Here is a 21,308-nt window from a genome sequence, read left to right as displayed (position 1 = left end):
TGGTTTTACCGGTTATTGCAGGGCCTGATGATGGCCGCTGTTTGGCATTATTTTATGCTCCACCTCATCTAACCCACATCGCGGTTACATGCTTCCGAGGATCTGCCAGCGTCGCGGCGAGCAGTGACTCGAGTAAATAATGAAGCAAAAGGAAATGTTTAACGCAAGCGGCGTTTTCTCCGGCCGCAACTCGTTCCACGAGCATACAAACCAGCTCACTACGAACCGAATCCCTTTCCTGGTCCCTGGATCAGTCTAGACAAAGAAGGTTGAACTAGCAAAGCAACAGCAATGCGCGTGATCGTTGAATAGATGGCGACAACTGAACACATCTCGAGTTAATCGCGTGGGCACCAAATACATGAGAAAACTGGCCTTCACGCCCCAGGAGATGCCGATAACTACCGCCATCCAAAAGGGGTGAAAAAATTGACAATCATTCCACTCTGTGAAGATGGAAATGCAGCGAGACCTGACGACAGTCAGAACCCTCAAACGAAAAGCGAAGTGTTTCACCCACGTATGCGGAGCGCTCAACGCCTGCTTCACCTCGGCCGCGGGTCGGCTCGACGGTAGTGCAATTCCGGAGCGACCCGCGGCGCAGGTGAAGCAGGCATTAAGCACTCCGCATACGTGGGCCGATCCCGAAGATAGTGCAATACTTGGCCTACCCGCAGCGGAGGTGAAGCAGGCGTTGAGCGCGCGCCATACGTGGGCCCACCCGAAGATTTCGAAGGGCGCGTTACAGGTTCCCGAGCCCACAGGGGTATGTGCCATTGAGCTTGGACTCTTTTTGCACTATCACCAGGATCGGCCCACATGATGATTTTTTCTGTTGATGGATGACGAAAAAAACTATGCAAGGTTAGTCATATATAGCTCTCGCTGTAAAAGGCATCAAAATGTTGACTGCCGAATAGATTGCTTTGTCAGCACTTTAGGAATGTGTGTGGGGAGTGGTGGTGCGAGCGGTGGGGGAGGGGGGAGGGTTTAGCCGCTTAATTTCGGGGGAGAGGGGGCCCGGTGGGTACGTGCCTGGAGGACAGTACGTGTACTGTCCACTGTCTAGGGAAACGAGCGGCCAGTAGCGCGGCAAGTTTGCTTGCATTTGCGGGCTTCTTTCCCTCTCGGAAAAACAATTTTATGTCGCACGTATTGAGCAAGAGAAAGCTGTAGCGGGACATTTTCATGTCGCTCTACAATTTGATCATTGACACTTTTCATCTAACTATAATGTTTGAGAAATTGATTATTTAATTCAAACAAATTATCTGATTAGACGAAATGAAAAAAATTGAGTATCTCCAAATAGAGTATGTCCAGCTATGTGGCAACTGCATATTCAGTTAGGTAGGAAATCCTGTATGTAGGCATGGTTTACTACAAAAATTACAAGACGAAACTCTGGCGCTGAGTTCGTTCAGCTACCACTGGAATAATCGTGGAAATTATAATATAATCAAGTCTAATGTTTGTGCCTGCGGCTTCAGGCGTTCGTGTTGCGTTATTTTTGAAGCTATATCTTTCGGAATTTCCAAGCTATCGTACATTTTCTAAAGACAGCAAGGTAAGAACCCGCTGCAAGCATGCATAATGACGAAAACTGTCGCACTTATGACGCAATATTTTATTTAAAATGGCCAGTTTGCCAAGTCACAAAGCCGTCTCATTCTGCGAGGACGAACATTTGGCCAAGTTCATGTAGTACTACTCATCATTCTCGTGCTGAGTTAACCGCCTCAGTTGCATCTTCCGTAGACAGTGAGCCATTGTTCGTTCTTGGAATTATTGTAGGAAACTCCATGGTTGCGAGAACATCTTAAAGCTACAATTGTGGGGCACTGTTGCTGCCGTACCGCAGCTTCGCGGTATTGACCGTCACGGAGTTATTGCGAAGGTAAAACAAACAAAACAAACAAACAAAAGAAAAAGTACCTCACGCGGTTTCGTAAAACTCACGCCCCAACAAAAGTGCGGCGCCAAAGGTCGCATTCTGCTTCGATTAAATTCGTTTTGCGTTGTTTTGTCATCCCTAGCGCGGAGCGTTCAGCTTTCTTTGCCCGAAACCCGCACGAGTTTCCTTTGTGGCTTCGTGCTATATAAATTTGGGTGGACGACAATTTTCCCTTTCACGCTGTAATGATCCACATCACTTTCAATTTGTTTCGCCCTTCCTCGATGACTCGGACACTGTATATACGTATAAACGGGATCGGACGCTCGAATGATAAAAAAATAATTGACTAGTGGAATAGTTTGTCGCGGAATGCCGTCCGGCATGCCCGCCCTTACCCGCCCACACGGCCCAGTATTCGAACTCTGTTCCGCATCGCAGAAGGAGTCTAACTCCTCCTCAAGTCTCCTCGCGGGATACTTGCACTTGTATGCAGAGCCATCTTACGCTTCAGTCTATCTAGTAACACTCTGCGTTCACTATCGAATTCGTAACGCACTAGCGAACAGTGGTCAATGTCCACCGAGGCACTCACAGCTTGCACACACGGCGATGACGCGCGAGTTTCCGATGGCCGGCACAGCAACGCCGACGCACTTCAGCTACAGCTTCCCGAAAAAGGAGCTGCGTCGTAGCGAAACGCGACGCCGGCGACATTGTAGCGTACACAGCGCGGGGGGTGAAACGAGCGAAGTAAATGCGAGCGGAAGTTGTCTCCGGAAGTGCCATACCGTCCCGGCAGATGGCTTGCGCAGCACGTTTGATTGTTTTCACACCTGTCCACTTTCAGCTACACTATTCTCGGCATTTGACCTAATGACAGAACGCGCACACGCAATGTATCCAGTTAACACGTGTCTATAAAGCCGCCAATCAACGGAAAGGAAAAGACATACCAACGAGAAACAGCGTGTTGTTAAGTGGCTCATGTAAGACTGTCGCTTTAGAAAAATTACTTTCAGTGAGCATTCTGCAAGATGCTCTCTCATTAATACGGCACTTTAGGCGCTTACGGCACCTAATATCCAGACAGCATTTATTTTCTACCATACTTTGATTTCGTACATAAAATACGCGGAATTAGCTACACGAGAGCCTATGTACGCTAATAACCGCTACTTCAGCCTGCGTGCTTGCAGGAATGTTTATGGAAAGCGAATAAAGGAATTTAGTGAGGTTATAATTTGGAATGCGATTTCGAGGGATATTAAAATGAATAACGTTTTACCAGCCCTAAAAGAGTTATTAATAAATATGGGAGTTCGTACTATTGTGAGTCATGAAATTCATGCGTATTTTTATTATCTTTATTATTTATGTACGTCGTATGTGCTGTTGCTGCAAACAACAACAAAAAAACTTGTATTTCAATACATGGACCCTACACTATAGCCACGATGACTATAGGGTCCAACAATGTTTTGAGATTGTATATGTAAACTTTTTTAGTGAAAGCTAAATAAAAGAAAAAGTAGAAATAATGTATCACATAGCGGTGTTTGACGCGACCGGGGCTGGACAGAAAGTTCATTTTTAACAGTAAAACCAAACCTTAAACCATAAAAAATAAAAATAAATTTCCTTGAGTTGTCTTACACTGCGCCACTTTAGAAAAGCTTCCAGCCAGCAAAGACATTATTTCTTTCCGACGATGCAAAATGCGCATTTGTCAAGAATAGCGCAGCTATGCGAATAAAAAGACGCCTTACGTCAAAGTTGCGTCTGTGAAAGTTATACTCTTTTTTTACATCCTGTTACAATATGAATACACACGTAACGCACTCGCCCACAAATCGGCTGGTAAAAAACGGCAGCGTCGTCAGAGCACAAAAATTCAGTCATCCGGACCAACTTGCGAAAAAGGCTTCCTACTTTCCGGAATAATTCGTTTTAAAATAGTGCGCGGACGTCTGCGCTGTCGCTGCGCGTACGACGGACGCCAGCGGAAACGGCCGCGCGGCGTAAGTCGGAACAACAGTGCCTTCCTAAGTGCACACAACGTTAAAGCGCGCCTGCGCAAACAATCGCATCGCCATCTTTGAAGCACGTGACGAAGGCGACGCAGAGACACCACACGAGAGGCGGCTGCCCTCAGCACGCGCGGCATACGTCGTCACGCGAAGCGGTGCGGAGCCTTTCACGTTAGTGCGGGACATCACCTATGGGCGTGAAACGTCTTTAAAATCCGTCCGAGCGAATCGCTTCGCCGCACGTAACGAAAAGGTGTCCTCGCATTATCGTTTTTATCTTTGCAAACGTACCACCCACGTGCCTTAGTCTGGTATCGCTGTGTAGAGGAATTAGGATCCATTACTCCATCGTGCATGTGTCGTGAACACAAATGGCGCCGTCGCTGCTCCTCTCCTCTCGAAGCTCTTCCACTCCTCCGCCGAACTGCGCGCAGCGCCGCCCCTCAACAGAAGACGCCGTACGCTTACTCACAAATCGCCGTGGGCTGACGGCGAGGCTTAGTGACCACTTCCGTCGAAGGGTGCCGCTGCCATCCACTTTGGATCCATTACACATCCAGGACTTATTTTTGGAAACGCGGTTGTTTTCCTTAAATCAGGGGTACAATCAGGACTTGAGGGGAACCAAAGGTCAGTGGGACGCCTCGCATTGGGAGCTCACGGGAAGACTACCAATGAAGCTATGCAGGGTGATATGGACTGGACAAGTTTTGAAGTGAGGGAAGCTCGCAGTAACATTGATTATGAAAAACGACTGAGGAATATGGAAGAAAGTAAATGGGCTGGGAGAGTGTTGAGGTATCTGTACAAGAAAAACATTGATTCATAGTGGAGGAAAAAAACTAGAAAGCTTACCAGCAAGTATGAAGTCAGTAGGGTGGGCAACACAGCAACAAAGAACGTCAAGCGGAAAGTCAGAGAGGCTGAAATAATCTCATGGGTGGCGGCAATGGAAAAGGAACCTGCCATGAGTAACTACTTAAGAGGATAAAACAAAATCAGGAAAGAAACAATTTATGATAACTCAAAGGTAAGTTCGTTACTTTTCGAAGCGAGATCGGGATGGCTTAGAACACGCACCTATAAAGCGAGATATAAGAAGGAAGAAGAAGCATGTGCTTGCTGCGGTAAAGCTGGGGAAACGATGGAGCATGCTTTATTAGAATGTGAAGACGTCTGCCCAGCGGTCGATTTAGGCACCACTGGCCTCCTTGAAGCCCTTGGGTTTAGCGAGAGCAGTGGAAAAGTAAACATGTCCTCAATAGGGATTAGTAAGAGGCGATTGGAGGATTGGTGGAAGAAAAGTAGGGAAACGACAAAAGTGGAGACGTACAAAAGCATAGTTCGCAATAGGGGATCAGAAAATTTGTTTGTGGGAGTTCATAGTGACTTTCTTTTCTTTTTTATTGTTTAACCTAGGTAGGACATTAGGCAGCATAGTAGCAAGAGCTTGGTGGCGCAAGCCACCACCCCGTTCCAAAGGGGACGCTCATAACATACATACATACATACATACATACATACATACATACATACATACATACATACATACATACATACATACATACATACATACATACATACATACATACATACATACATACATACATACATACATACATACATACATACATACATACATACATACATACATACATACATACATACATACATACATACATACATACATACATACATACATACATACATACATACATACATACATACATACATACATTTATCGAGTCCAGTGTTGAATGCAGGAACGTCCGAGAAAACCGGGGTTAACTTCTCGCTCGGCGTTCAGAGAGCCGTAGAACTGAGGTGAAACAGCGGGAAAAAGACGAGGACACAAGGAAACAAATACCACAGACAAGCGCTTGTCTGTGGTATTTGTTTCCTTGTGTTCTCGTCTTTTTCCCGCTGTTTCACCTCAGTTCTAAGTATGAACCAACTAGCCCTCATCAAGAGCTTACTAATGCAGAGAGCCGTAGTTCGGTAATGCGTTTGTCGATCCGAGCGTAAGTGGCAGCACTTGAGAGAGCTCGCCCAGCCTAGAAGGTATAATCTGTAAAACTCAAGCCAGTGATCATCAAAAGTATAATACCTACGACTGCGCAATCTTCTGTGAATATTTCGAGCTTGCTCGGTTATGGCGCCCCCGAATTCAACGCGCAGGATTCAGAAATGGCATGTAGAGACACGGGTAGCAATTTGAGCCCTCGCTAGTTTTATAACTATGCCCCTCAGTTCGCGAGTGTCGCGACCAGGTTTCGAACTCCCGACCTCGCGTTAATAATAGACCACCGTAATGCAGAAAGTTTAGCTTGTTTGGTTTGGTTTAATACCACGTGCGAGGGTCGATGTGTCTAACGCAGGTGGCCAGCGGCACTATTTTTAAAAGCGCACGACTACTGGCGCACAGCAGTTCTCGGAAGAGGCGTTATTTCCAGCATTGTAAAAGAGGAAGAAAATTAGCCACAGCCACGCGCCAGAAAACAAACCTAAATCGAGCGCGGGCTTCGTTCGCTAGCAAGTATACGGTCACCCTTAGCTTCCGCATTTATTAAAGCTATTATTTGTCTGGCTGCCATCCCGGGTTTAGCATCCATGGCTGCTGCTGTTTGCTTCTGGGTCGATCGGTATCTCGGCGGTGATATATATGCGAAAACTACACGTGCGACGAGTGGTACAACCAGCGAATGGGCTTGCACGTAACTCTTAAGTTCGCTGACCGACAGCGTATGTGGTGAGAGTAACCGCAACTCCGTTTTGCGCAGCAAAAAAAAAAAGGAATAATCTACAAATACATAAAATCTGAACAAATAACGTCGGCCCAAAGGTAGGTCACTAAAGCACGCGGACCTGGTAATGGAATGGCGCACAATATTCGATGGATTCGTTGATTTACTGGATTTCTTTTTGTTTACCCATTCGGTATGTGCGATTGTGTGCGTGCCAATTCTTGGCCAATCCTCTAGAATGGGTGGGAGCCACTGTGGCACAGGATGCACAGCATTCTCAAATGAAGCCAGGTGTGTCGTATTTTTTACTGTGCACACCATCATCGCCATTCTTCATCCATCGACAAGCGTCACCCTTCGTCCTTGTGGCATCGCTGCTTACACGTCTGTGTGACGGCAAATCTTGTCAGCGGTGCCTGGTGCACAAACATTGTATGACGTTGCACGCTGCATAGTGAATGCAATTGTACTCGTCAGTTGTATACAGATGCTAACACGTGCGTTAATTTATTATACGTACCGTATAATGCACTAAAATACTTGTGTTGGCTCCTGCCTAAGTGACTGATGAGCAGAACGTGGTTTTGTGGTGCTGGTCCCCGTGTAGAGACTGTTTGCGACTTGTGCGCGTTGTCCTTGCTGATACCTGCATTTCTTTTCATTCTTTGCTCCTGCCCGAGTAGTGTACTTGGAATAGCCGGCTCCCAAGAGTCCTAACCGGCGGTCGGCGCCATCATTCAGTCAATCCGTGGCGCACTTGAACGTGCAGTCCGCATTAATTTAACACCTGCGTCTCATCTTTCCGTGCACACACCGAAACCTAAAATGATGCCGCAGAAACTATAGGCCCTTTTCAATGGTTTTATGCAAGGCCCACGGATGATGTGACAGGACGGTTTTCTATAACCGAGCGTCTGCTTCTATAACGGAATGTATGTGGGAGTGGCAGACAGATCGAAGAGAGTAAATAATAAACAAAAATAAAAACAATAATGTCGTCACCACAACATTGGAGCAAGCGACGACGATATGCATTAGTACGGCAACAGTACCCAACAGTTGCGAAATTGAGCCGCATAATTCGCGGTTACACCGCTGTAACGGCGCGCGGACAGTAGGCACCCAAAATACTTTCCAGAAAATCCTGCTCCTCATAGTACTATTAGTACTGCTGATAGTAATCCGCGTGCTACTGTATTAGCCTGCATTGCCTGCTACACAAGGCACAACTAGGTAACTAAGCGCACCGTCTTGGCAGTATCCAGCAAGAAGGTGACACTCAATTGTGGCTCTCTTTTTGTCAGCTGCACATCACACGGAACAACACACACGCTGTAGGTTCGCGAGTGCGACCCCTGCGGCCAGTCCTAGAAATTCATGGTTCGAAATGTTCGCAAAATTTGACCAGCTTCACCTTGAAGTACGGTTTCACGGCGATAGATAAATTGTTGCCGAGAAGCCGCCATTAAAGAAATTTGCGTACGTACTTTGAACCGAACGAGCAGCAGTAAAACAGGAAACCGCACACGAATTGTTTCTAGAGTTTTGCTATGTGCAGACAATTGTGTGCTGTACTGCTTTTATAATTGTTCAAATCTTGCGTAGATGTCTGGGGCGTAGATATATCATTTGTCTGTGTTATTTCTGAGGCGTATATTGTCACTTTTTTTTCACTTCATCTGTCACTATTTTTGTCTAGAGCAGCACGGTAGGTGAGCCACCAGGTAAGCATCTCCAGTTCTCATTTAAGAAAGCTCTCTCTATCTCTCTTTAAGGTCATACACGCGATTTTCCTGGCCTTTCTTTTTCTGTTACTATTGAGAGAGGGATATTTATGGACGCGAAAATACGGCAACTCCTTGTGTAACTTTCAATACGCTGTGAACGTTTCGTGCCGATCTGCTTGGGTAATCGGTGCTGCGTAGAGCTCGGCTTTCCCGCGAGATCGCCAGGTCGTCCATACTGCGCACGAACGACTTCACTGGTGGTATAGATGTATGGGGGTCGTTGCGCAAGGGCCAATAATGGCCAAGCAGTACGTTCACTCGCAGTGCTACTTGTGTCTGCGTGAGAGTGCGAAGCTAGTTCGCCTCCTTTCTTTTTCTTTCTTTTTCTGAATGGTTGTGTATTTGTTTGTTATTGTCACTTCACCCATGTACCCTGGCAGCTATATTGACGTGCTGGAATAGCCCTCATCTTTTCTACTGCATCTCCAAAGTCGAGATGGCAGAGGACAGATGGAAACATACGGTGGAATAAAAGCTGTATAAACAGAGGCAAAGTGCCTCAGTCAGGCATCGTTCCGATAGGTGGACCGATCACTGCGAAAGTCATCCTTGGCGTGTTACGTGTGAGCGGTTAGCGAAGTGACGACGCGCACTGCCAGTGGCGGTTTTGCGCGTTGCGCATTGGGACGTTGTACCGAAGTCACGCGCCGTATCAGCTGACGTCGCGCACAGTGCGCCTCGAACCGAGGTACGCACGGTGCCACGTTTATTCTGCGGCCGGAAGCGCGCCCCCTCGAGGCGAAGGGCGCGCGGCCTCCCGTTTCTCATTTCAGCTGTGTTCGCACCGCGCAGCGATTTGGTATTTCGCAGACGCGACTGTTAGCGCGCACTTATAGTCCATGCAGAGCGCTTGTCTGCGTTCAATGCCCAAAGCTGATGATGGGCCCTTTAAGGCGTTCAAGCGACTTAAAAACTCGCACTAATAATAAAAGCCCACTTCGTAGTTCGTGCACTTCGAATCGGGCCTGTAAACCCCTTGCGCTTGTCCCCAGTTTAGCGCTACGGAACGGTATTTATCCTATGTCGTGTGTTTTGTTATCTTCCCTTACGTTACGCTCTGCTCAGCTCTGTTCTGGGAAACCTGCAATAAACTACAACCTTTTATGGCGGGCCACAACAACGTGCAAACCAAACAGGCGGATTTTTCCCTCACCTGTATCGCTGTCATGTCGGGACGATGTTTCGGGAGAGTTAAAAAAACGTGGCCGCTGCCGTCGTTGATGGGTCCGGCCTTGGCTGAACTGCGAGAGAGAAGAGAGAGAGAGACAGGGTGAAGTCTCGCACACCGACCGCTGGACGAAAACGAGAGGGGGTTTCGACGCGAACCGGTGTTTAAAGGTCCAGCTCAATCCCAACTCTGGCTTCCGTATTAGAACAGCTGAGAAGCCCGTTGCCGGGCTAGCCGGCTCGGAATCGTGAGCAAATTCTGCTGTGCGGCACGACGAAAATCGTCTGTCTCTCTCGCCTTGTCGGACTGCACCGTTTTCACGTGATAAGCTTGAGAAACACCAATATTGTCGCATGGCGACCGCTGAACCAACGTGAGACATGTAATGCCTACAAATGGCAAAAATACGGATGAATCAGGTTGCAGTGACCGATGGTCACTCAATTCTGATCTTACTGACCTTAATAAAATAGGACCTTGTACATCTGTAAGAAACAATCAAGATTGATTGATTGATATAAATGGATCACAAAGATTAGCACGGTGTGTATTATTATTATTATTATTAATTGTTGTGTCCTCCATGTTTTATCTGAACTTTATTTGTAATAAGGAATAAGGTTACAGAAGGCATCTCCCTGACTGCCAGGTTCCTGCCATACAAACCCACGGAAAGCGTCGGCAGACCTTGCAAAGTCTTCTGTAGTACTTGCTCATTTTCAATGAACATAATTATTACTAATGTTCTATATCATTGTCTTACCAATCTTGATAGTGTTTCCGTGATTCGCAGCAACGTTCATCTGGTTGCGCCAAACAAGTTCCACCCTCGTTTGAATGTTTCTTTTTCATTTTTTTATTCTGGCAGCACAGAAATGCAGCATTCGTTCCAATGACAACACGAAGCCCGGCTTCAACTTTTCCCTTGGTGAACACCGTGGCTTGTACCATTATCTTGAAAACACTGACTGGTCGTTCATAGTGGGGTCAGCTGATGTTGGTGAACAGGTTAATTGTTTACGATAGTCATTGAAGATGGCATTCGCAGATTTATGCCTACAAAACCACTCAAAAAGTCGAAGTTCCCTCACGAATTTTCTAAAGAACTGAAAACGGCAGTAAAACTGAAAGACCATGCACACAGAAGAGCGGGGCAAACAGGCCTCGAGATAAGTGGCAACTTGAAATTAGGTGCTGTCCTTGTTTTAGCAAATTTTATTATCACACTGATCACTTGGACCACATTGAACAGCTGGGCGCAAGTTGTGTCTTCCACTGCCAGACCCAAAACACCAAGTACACCTGTTACGCAGCACCCAGAATAGCGCAATGTAGTAGAGGATAATCGCCTTTTAAAGAACAGTTCATTCATGTCGAGGGCTTAACGCGAAGCTCTAAAGAGAACGACGACAAAGAATATACGGATAACGCAACCTGACAACAGACCAAACAACATGCAACCGGCGGAAACATTGACACAGAATGTGCAGTTGCTGTTCGAGGAGAGGCCCGACCTAGCCTTGACAAATAGGGAGGAGAAAGCGGTAGGAACAAACCTGGGAGATAACCTGGGAAGCGATCATTACATACTATAAGCATATCCGTAAACTCTGCGAAAATAAGATGGAGGGTGACCGAAGCTAGGTTGAGGCCAGACAGGCAAAGCGGCCGAGCATAGAACTCACTCTGAGCGGACAGAAAGCCCGCGAAGTGCGAACCCTAAGAATGCGGATTCAATCGAAAGCCAAAGCGGAGCATGCGATACGACTACTCAAGCGCAAGGCGATGAACGTGGGGAAAGTGATCCGCAGGGCAACGCGCAGTCGAGAATATTTATCGGAGGACGAGGCAGTTAGAGTAGTGCATGCTTTTGTCGCCAGTCGAGTCACATATGGGATCGCGCACTTGAATGCCACCGCACAAGAGATTAAACAGTTGGACATTATAAAACGACGAGCGTATGAGCTCGTCGACGAGCACAGTACAAGCATATAAGGACGAGCTAATTAGCTCGCGTACAACGCCGATTTGCCTCGGCCGCTTTGCGTTAAATCGTTCTCCAGCATCGGAAAATGTCAAGAATCAGCAACAGTGTCAAAAAGTTGATAGTCTGTTGCAAACGATGGTGTCTGGAATTTGGAGCCTTCATTCTCGCCAACTCTGATGGGGATGGTCAGCCTGGCTTGCTTTGCATGTACAGCTTGTCACCAGGTGGCGCATGCGGGCATTCTTGGGTCTGGGAAGGGAGCAACAGAACAACGACGGAGAAGAAGGGAGGAGGAGTAGGCATGCTGATACATCAAGGAACAAAGTGGCAAAGAATAAAATCAACTTGCAAAGAACATGTCCGGGTATCAGGTACAATTACCGCTAAAAAGACATGGCTAGGAGTAGTTTATTTAGGGACAGGGAACAAATGTAGGCAAGAAAACAAGGATCTAGTGAAGTGTCTCAATGACAATATAAAGCAGTTTGGAGAAGGTGAAGGTATTATTCTAGTGGGTGACATGAATGTCCGCATCGAGGATCTGGATGGATACACAGATTGTAACAGGAAATTGATGCTACATTTTTGTGAGCGACACAACCTGGTTATAGTAAATAAAGAAACTAAGCGTGAGGGGCAAATCACGCGGGAATCCCGTAACAGGCAAACGACCATTGGCTACTGCTTAATGTCGCAGGGGATGTATAGCAGGTTCGCAATAATGGAAATAGTCTAAGAGGGGAAGTACAGCCTCGGAAGTGATCATAAGTGTATTAGTCTACAGCTTGGAGCCCTGCTCAAAAGAGAAATGCTGGGAAGTCAAAAAGAGTACGCAAAATTAAATGACGAACAAATAGCTCGAACAGCGGCCGACATAGAGGAAGCAATAGAGAAACATCCCATGGAAAATTGGGATCATAATCAGTTAGAACTGCTCATTAGTACAAAAATAAAAGAAGTAAAAGGAGTAAACCGCTGGAGAGAAGAGGAAACCACGAAGTTGGTGGAATAAGGAAATTAGGGAGGCCATCGAACAACGACGGTTGGCTTCACGGGAACACAGAAAAGCAAAGAAGGCGCAGTTGTCTGAAGAGGAAATAGGTCAAAAATGGGAATATTATCGACAAAAGAAACAAGTGCAGGTCCTCGTCCACGCTAAAATAAAGCAATCCTCCGATCGCTGGCTGGCTGAAGTTCGCGATGCAACTTAAGGGGGTCAAGAAAATTCTGGAACCATATAAACTGGCTGGGTAAAGCGAATGACAGAAAGCAGGAACAGATTCACGATGCCGAGGAAAAATGTTTAGAGGGAGATGACGCTGTGAACTACATTGGTTCAGTTATAGCAGAGTCATTTAGGAAAGACGATAGGGTAATCGCCCCAAATGAGGGAGCAACATGGGATAGCACAATAGAAGACAGCTTAGAACTGACCAATCTTCACTGGAAAAAGGCGTAAGCAAATGTTCCAAAAGGCACGTCCGCGGGGATAGACGAAATTCCTATTAAATTAATTCATGAACTTGGCCCAAGAAGCAAGGAAACGCTGATAAAAGCATTGGAGGCAATCATAACAAATAATCAAATTCTGCACAGCTGGAAACAGAGTAAAATGAATTTGATTTATAAAGGGAAAGGCGATAAGACGAACATAAAATCCTTCCGACCAATTACGATAACATCAGTTATATATAGGCTGGCGATGCAGGCGGTGAAATTAAAAATGCAGTCATGGGTAGAAAGTAATAGAATACTCGGAGAACTTCAGAACGCGTTCAGAAGTGGTAGGCACTTAGATGATAGCCTGTTCGTGCTTACCCAGTGCATAGAAATAACTAAGGCGGAAAATAGACCTCTGTATTTAGCCTTCCTGGACATAAGCGATGCATACGACAACGTGAACAGGAAACTTCTGTGGAACATATTAAAAGATGAAGGTATCGGTCATGAGGTAATTCATTTTCTACAGGAAATATCTCTAGAAAATAATGTTGAAATAACATGGGAAGGAATTAGGAGTACGACAACTGTCGACGTAAACAACTGATTAAGGCAAGGTTGTCCTCTATAACCGCTGCTGTTCACGCTATATATGGTAAGTACGGAAAGAAGGCTACAAGGAAGCAATCTAGGGTATAATCCGTCGTACAGATTAGGCGGAAAGATTGTTGAGCAACGACTACTGGGTTTAATGTATGCGGACGATATTGTACTGTTAGCAGAGAGCGAGGAAGATTTGCAAACTCTGGTTAATTACTGTGGAGACGAAGGAGACAGTTTAGGTTTCAGTTCTAGTGCAGCTAAGTCCAGTGGGATGTCTTTCAACAATACAACTGATCAGGAGCTTACAATACAAGGCTATGAAATACCCCGAGTGACCGAATACAAGTATCTCGGGGTATGGATAAACAAAGGGCAGATGTACACGGAAAAGCACGAACAGTCTCTCATAGTAAAAGTGGGAAGAGATGCCGGGATGATGAAACATAGGGCATTGTGGGGGTACAACAGGTATGAAGTACTGAGAGGCATTTGAAAAGGAATAATGGTGCCGGGGCTAACTTTCGAGAATGCGGTCCTGTGCTTAAGGCCAGAAGTTCAGTCGAGACTAGAAGTAAATCAAAGAGCTATAGGAAGATTAGCACTAGGTGCCCACGGGAACACCACAAACGAGGTAGTACAGAGGGATATGGACTGGGCATCGTTCGAAGCACGGGTAGCTCAGAGTAAAATCCTATACGAAAAACGCCTGAAGAAATTGGACGATAACAGGTGGGCAGATAAGGTATTTAAATACCTGTACAGAAAGAGCATTGACTCACAATGGCGGAAAAGAACTAGGAAGCTAACCAGTAAGTATGCCAGACACGAGGACGGTGAAAGACAAATCATTAAACGACAGGTTAAAAACGCGGAAGGTAAAAAGTGGATAAATTCAATGGTAAAGAAGCCTAGCGTTGAACTATATCGATACCTGAAACAGCAGATCAGGAAGGAAGCGTTTTATGATAACTCAAGAGGCAGTGCCCTACTCTTTGAAGCTGGGTCAGAATGTCTTAGAACGCGCAGCTATGAAAAGAAATTTAACGAAGAAAAAGACACATGCACTGTGTGTGGTAAATCTGTAGAAACAATAGAACACCTCACACTAAAATGTGATGGTATCCATCCCGATGTCGATGCGGGCACAGTCACGCTTCCTGAGGTCCTAGGGTTTAGAGATAACAGTTGTCATGTAAATAAATATGCGGTGGAAATTAGCAAAAAGCGATTGGAAGATTGGTGGCTCAAAAGCAGAGAGGTGACATAAGGTTAAAAGTGTAGGAAAGCGTACTTAAAGAAAACGGCGAATTTTAATAACTTACAACACAGTTAAACAAAAATAAAAAGCTGAGCACGGTGGCAACTGCCATCACCCCGTTTCAAAGGGGACGCTCCTATATACCTTACATCCATCCATCCATCCAAGCAAGAAGGCATAGATAACGATTTCGTGACGCTGCTGAGGGAGATACATAGAGACCACCGAGTAAAATTGCATGAGAAGGTCGAAATTGTAATGAAGTGGTAGAAATTCACCAAGGACTGAAGCAAGGATGCCATCCTGTCTCCACTGTTCACGCTTTACGTTAAGGGCATAGAAAGACAAATGGAAAACAGTAAATTCGGATTTGATTTATCATACACGCGTAATGGACAAATAGTGCAACAGAAAGTCCCCGCACTGATGTACGCGAACGACACAGTGCTTCTAGCGGACAATGCAAGAGATTTACAGACACTGGCCGATATGTGTGGCAACGCAACGGCAAACCTATGCCTTAAATTTAGCACAGAGAAACTGAGAATTATGACATTTCATGAAGAGACGAGTAACTACGTGATGTCGATTCAACAGCGAGTCATACCCATACTAAACCGATATGAATACCTCGGCGTATACATAAATGAAGGAAATACTTACTCATGCACCCACCAAGATAACCTGAAAATAAAAGGGAAGCGGAATGCAGCAATCATGAAACATATGACACTTTGGGGCCACAATAAATATGAATAAAAGTAGCGATGTGGGCGAGTTGGTTTAGGTCCATGGTGTAAACCTTCTGCAGTACGAAGCACTGCAGTGTGGGGAAAAAAAGAGAACGAAAACCGACGAAGCAAGAAGGATTGCAAGATGACAACACAAGCGCTCGCGTTGTCCTCTTCTTCCTTCGTCCATTTATTTTTTGTCTTTTTTTTCGCACTTCAGTGCTTCGCGCTGCAGAAACTTTAAACACCATGGAATAAATATGACGTGGTGCATGAAATCTGGAAAGAAGTCCTGGTGCCAGCACCAACGTTCGCAAATGTCATTCTGTTCCTAAAATTTGATAAATTTTTGGAGTTGGAAGTTAACCAACGTTCGGCGTGCCGGTTGGCTTTGGGAGCCCACGGCAAAACCACAAATGAGGCAGTGCACGAAGACATGCATTTGGCCTCGTTTGAAGTCACAGAAGCGCAGAGCAAAATTAGTTTTCAAGAAAGACTGAGGAACGTGGATCAAAATAAATTGGCGGCTAAAGTGCACAAGTACAAATTTGTGCAATAACACGAGTTGAAGCACTTTGCTATTTGAGGCTCGAACTGGTTGCCTCAGGACAAAAAGGTACCACAGCAAATATTCCCAATTAGATGGGGAATTTGTATGCTGCAGAAAATATCGGGAGACCACTGAGAACATCCTAATGTAATGCGAAGGGATTCACTAAGCGAGACCAGTACGCAACGCACACCTTCCAGAAGCGCTTGAATTTAAGGTGGACGAAAGCATCAACCAGTGAGCAGTCGAGATAAGCTAGAGACGGTTATGGTATTGGTAGAAAGAAAAAGCAGGTAAGAGATTAATACGACTGGAGCATGTACCGACATAGGTATAGCGGTACAAGGTAGGTAGAGAAGTTTTGAGGGAAAAAAGACAGATTAAGGAGATGCATACAAAATTGCTAGGATTAAATCCAAGCAGTCTATTTTTCACCACCCCGTTTTAAAGGGGATGCCAATAAATCATCATCATCATCCCGGCACCCCGCAGGATGCTGTAATGATATGCCTGCTATGGACTGCAAGGAGCAGAAATTATTATACTACGCCACTGACTTTAGATGTGAAAAATAGTATGCTGGAGTGCGGGTGGCGTTCGAAGGATAAGTCGCTCATGATCCTCACCATCGTTTGCGTGCCTGATCTGCTCCGCGCACCCATAATGTTCTGATCCAGCTCCAAGGCGATTTATGATGCGGCGGAGAGTACAAACTAAAACGCTTCAAAACGTTGCGGTACGCCAACGTGACGTGACGTACTTGAAAACATTTTCTCGTATTTGGCCCATCGTGGCATTGTAGAAATTCTCAAAACTCGCCAAGTTTAGTCTTTGGTTCCCTTGGAATACCACGTAGTCCATGTCTTAGCGATAAAAAAATTAATTGAGCCCGAGACAAAATCGATCACGTCACGGCGAGCTAGTCGGCGCTGCCATCCGTCTTTCGTCCTTGTTGAGCCTTTGCTGGCCTCACCAGGCCTCATATATTCTTACTGTACCAGAGTGGCTGCTTTGGTATTGCAGACGGACAATTTACTAATACGGCTCAAATTGTTTTTCTTCTTTTCTTCTTCTATCTTTTTCTTGCGTGTCCCTTTATAGCGTTCCTCTGTCGTGACCACAGAGTTGTCGTGACCCTCTCGAAATTAACATGGCGCTTCCGTTTACGGTGGCGCCATATATTCCTCTAGGTAGCACTGTGTGTAACTCCGTGACGGCGAGAGAGAACGCCGCGTGCTCTTCAAGCAAGAGCGGCGACGCAAACAATAGCTCGTTGTCGTCGAAGGCGCGAACGCGAGCCGTCGCGTATCGGGAGGGAGCGGAGAAAGTACCGACAACAAACGCGGGAACGAGCGCCGTCAGCGTCGCCAGCAGCAGCAGCAGCAGCTGTCACCGCCTGCTGACCCCGAAGCGCAGCTTTGCGCGCGGCACGTTCGGCCTCCGTCGCGCTGGGGCGCAGATGTCAACGAAGTGGTGCATACAACTGCATCACTTCGTGCCGAAAACAGCTCAAAACAATATGGCCGAGCCAGCAGACGACGCAGCGCCGATGCCCTCTGCTCGCTCGTCTACACGTGTATTTTGCGCTGTTGTAAGTATTTCAACTTAACAAACTATCCCAAGTCGACACCTCACTGAGCGCCACTCCGCTCGGCGCAGTTGTGTGCAGCACGGATTAGACAGGGGGTGCTAGCAGCTGCGCTACAAGCTGTATAGTTGCTAATTAGTTCTAACCAGCTAGTCAGGTGTCGACTGCTAACAAGGGGCCTCGGTTCAGGGTGCTGCCAGCGTGTAATAACAGCGGGCGTCGCAAGACAATGGCCTGAACGTAAACACTGCAACGGAGCGCAAGCAGGTTTCGCAATGAAGTGGAACATTAATAGACATGCTGGAACACAAGCCCACATGAGTGGAGTGACGAGGCAGAATGAGATGGTGCTCGGGCCGCTAGCATCCGGCAGGCGGTCAAGGTGGCGGACATCACAAATGCAGCCAAGCCCGCTGCAGAGAGTGGGGTGGGCGGCGAAAGCGCCGTTCTATGCCCGTCGCTAAAGTGAGGCATGCTCTTCTTGTACTGGACGAGATTCTTGTTAGAAGCTGTCAGAAGCCTCACTAAGTGTGACTGACCAAGAACACGCAGCCGGATAGCGTTGCTCGGTGGCGCAAGCTTAGCCGTATATGTGCCGCGCTTTAGTTGCCGCACAGACGCGTGTGGCACAAGCGCCGCGCGCAGATGAGTCGGCGCCTGCAAGCAAATGCCCCTTTCAATGTGTCCTGATAAACGGCACAAGGTGTAAAACAATAGCCAGAAAAAAGCGCGACATTCATGTTTCCGGGATTTCTTTTAATTTCTCAAAGATAACGAAAAAAATGAGCCAGAGTCGGCCGTCAACCAATGCTTGCAAAGCTACTTCGCGATGCGGGTAGTGTACATATGGTGGCATTTCTTTCTTTTTGTTCGATTGTAGATGCGAGCCCATTCCAAGCCGCTTGAAAATCAGGCCATAAGCAAGGACTTCTTAATGCGATTTACAACTTATTTACCACCAAAATATACTGTTATGAGTTTATTTCAGTGCAGTCGTGAGAATTTGCACAGAAGTCTTATCACCAGCAACCTGCTTAAAGCAAAAAATCCAAATTTTGGTTTTAAGCTGGGTCCGTTTCTTTAATATCGCGCGAGCCTCCGGTACAAATATTTTCTTGGACGTTAGGCGAACGCACAGTCCTGATCGAAAGTTTCGACGTTTGGCTAGCGACAGCTTTCTCCGGCTTCTTTACTTCCCCTTCCGCATTTAGGCCAACGCCTATGCATCCTTCGTTTGAAAGGCCGACAGCCCCGCGTGCGACACGCGTAGCTCTGACGAGAAAGTCACGCACTTCTTCCGTGTCGAGAAGCAAGTGATGTGGACAGGGCTCGGTAGACTAGATAACCGTCAAGAATAGGAGCACAAACCTCCACGCCAGTGCTCCTAAAGTAACTCCGCGCAGAAAGCTATATCTGCGGCGATCAAGTTCCTAACACATGCAGGCCTCATAATAGGCCTTGAGACGCTGCCTGTGCACGATTTACTTCGTTCGCGGTCCCCCCCCCCCTTTTTTTTTGATACCCAGTAAAACCTTTTGCACCCTCAAGGGTGCTCGTTTGTCCAATGTCTTGCACTCTTAGTCTTAAGAGGTAAGATCAAATGGTCAATGGGAATAACAAATGAAGTTTTTTTTCGACTTCTTCTGGTAAGTAAACATGACAACACGAACAGTGCACCAAATAAACTTTCATAGTTTTTCACTGTTGAAATCTCGTGTGCAGAATTTCGGTACGCAGCAGATGGTGAGGATTAAGTTTTCAACTGCGGCTTCCATCATCACAGCTGTAGTCTGAGTTAGCTGTCGTGTACAGCAATACTTTTTTACAGCCTCCAGGGTAATATACAGAGTCCAAAATTATTTACTGTGTATCCCTTATCCCTCCCCCACGTGCAGTTAGCTTAAACTACCGCTGGTCTGCCTTTTTGCACAAGATATGTATTTCATGCACTCTTCTATATGTTTTCTCCAACGATATATTGTTGGTGTACAAACCTTCCGATCGATTTAAGCACACAAGTGGCTATTCGGTAATGTACGTACCGTCGAGCCATTCGAACTGTCAGACTACGAAATCTGACGATTGCCAACAAAAAGACGCTAAAGATTAATGTTAAACTGTATTAGCAAAATCAGAATTCTGGAGAGCTAGGCTTGCTGGTGCAACGTTACGAAAAATCAGCGTCCTGGTCTCCTCTTTCTTTGAGTCCCTTGCTTATGTGCTGTTTGCTTTTCATAATGTATTAGCAAATATCGCTATTCTGATACCAAAACAACCACTCTACCCGTGAGACGAGGTCCCATAAGCCAGAAAGTATGCTAAACCTAAAGACGGCAATCAATGAATCCTAGAAGTTCCCGCACCGGCCTCTGATGAAGTCATGATTCGTCCGGTGTAGCTAAATTCCACATCGATAAGGGAGGGTTACAATGCACTCTAAAGGAAGCGAATACTCAACCAGAAAACATTTAGAAACTGATTTCTGCACTAAAATTGCCATAATACGATAAAATGAATTGGAATTCATAACGTCAGACTATGGTGCCAGCTCTGAGATATCGGTGCGAAATAAGTACAGAAAAGGGACACCTTCACTTCATTTTACGGGGACGCTGTTAGCGTCTGTAGTTGGCCGGGATTTCTCGCGTCCGCGTGCGCGGTGCTCCCACAAGAACAAGCGGCAGCTGAGAGGGTTTGTGTTTGAGTTTCCGCGTGACAGAATTATGTTTTCTCGCATAGTCAAATTACAATCCGATGATATCATGTCTGCAGGTTGTGTGCAATTCGTATTTTAGGAATTTTCTGACGCCTTTTACTTAGAGAAGTCAATTAGTTTAATAACGCATTTGTACTAGGCGGAGGGCCTACAAAAATGATATATATATATATATATATATATATATATATATATATATATATATATATATATATATATATATATATAGAGAGAGAGAGAGAGAGAGAAACGAAGAGTGATAAGTATGGAGGCTAATCAAGGACGTGCCCGGTTGGCTACCCTACACTTGTAGAGACGAAAAGCGGAAGAAGAGACAAGGAGAGAAAAAAAACTAATAGACATTCACAGAGTTAGTGCAGAGGAATCTCCGCTGTCACAAGCATTCGTACAATCCAGTATCTCTTATGAAGTGCAAAAGGGTTTTTATGGCCTTTTGCATGGAATAATGCATAGGCCATGGTCCAAGGATCTTTTCTTCCGAGAACGCTTAATTACCTAACAGGTTGAGTTTAGCTTGTAGAGTACGTCGCTGAATGTCAAAGGGTGGGCAGTTACACAGAAGGTGCTCCAGAGCCTCATCACAACTGCCCAAATTGCACGGCGCTCTGTTGGCCATCCCTGTTAGGAATGAATAGGCACTGGCAAATGCGACGCCCAACCACATGCGACACAGTAAGGTTTCGCGACTGGAGCGTCCAGGTGACAGGCGAAGTCGCAAGTTAGGGCCAAGAGAGCGCAAGCGTGGGTTGGTGACACCCGGGATGTGTGCTGTGCTAGCGGTACCATCGCCA

General features: G+C 46.1%; 2 protein-coding genes across 9 annotated transcripts in view; one reads left to right on the top strand and one right to left on the bottom strand.

Moving 5' to 3' along the window:
* LOC142564157 (uncharacterized) overlaps nucleotides 1–21,308 on the top strand; it is a 263,799-nt gene that overhangs the window by 4,521 nt on the left and 237,970 nt on the right. The gene's annotated exons all lie outside the window — the stretch shown is intronic.
* LOC142564159 (ras guanyl-releasing protein 3-like) overlaps nucleotides 1–21,308 on the bottom strand; it is a 69,317-nt gene that overhangs the window by 37,798 nt on the left and 10,211 nt on the right. For 4 of the 8 annotated variants that reach the window (XM_075675035.1, XM_075675039.1, XM_075675034.1 and 1 more), the window contains exons 2-3: nucleotides 15,575–15,595; nucleotides 9,609–9,696 (exon numbers count right to left, since the gene is read on the bottom strand). The gene's annotated coding sequence lies outside the window, so the exon portion shown is untranslated. The remainder of the gene's footprint in view (nucleotides 1–9,608; nucleotides 9,697–15,574; nucleotides 15,596–21,308) is intronic. The other 4 variants (XM_075675037.1, XM_075675041.1, XM_075675036.1 and 1 more) reach the window with 1 other exon arrangement.

The sequence above is a fragment of the Dermacentor variabilis genome, chromosome 11 (assembly GCF_050947875.1).
Source record: "Dermacentor variabilis isolate Ectoservices chromosome 11, ASM5094787v1, whole genome shotgun sequence".
In the NCBI taxonomy this organism is placed as follows: domain Eukaryota; kingdom Metazoa; phylum Arthropoda; class Arachnida; order Ixodida; family Ixodidae; genus Dermacentor; species Dermacentor variabilis.
Note: the sequence above shows the minus strand (reverse complement) of the source record. Positions and strands in the feature narration are given on the sequence as shown.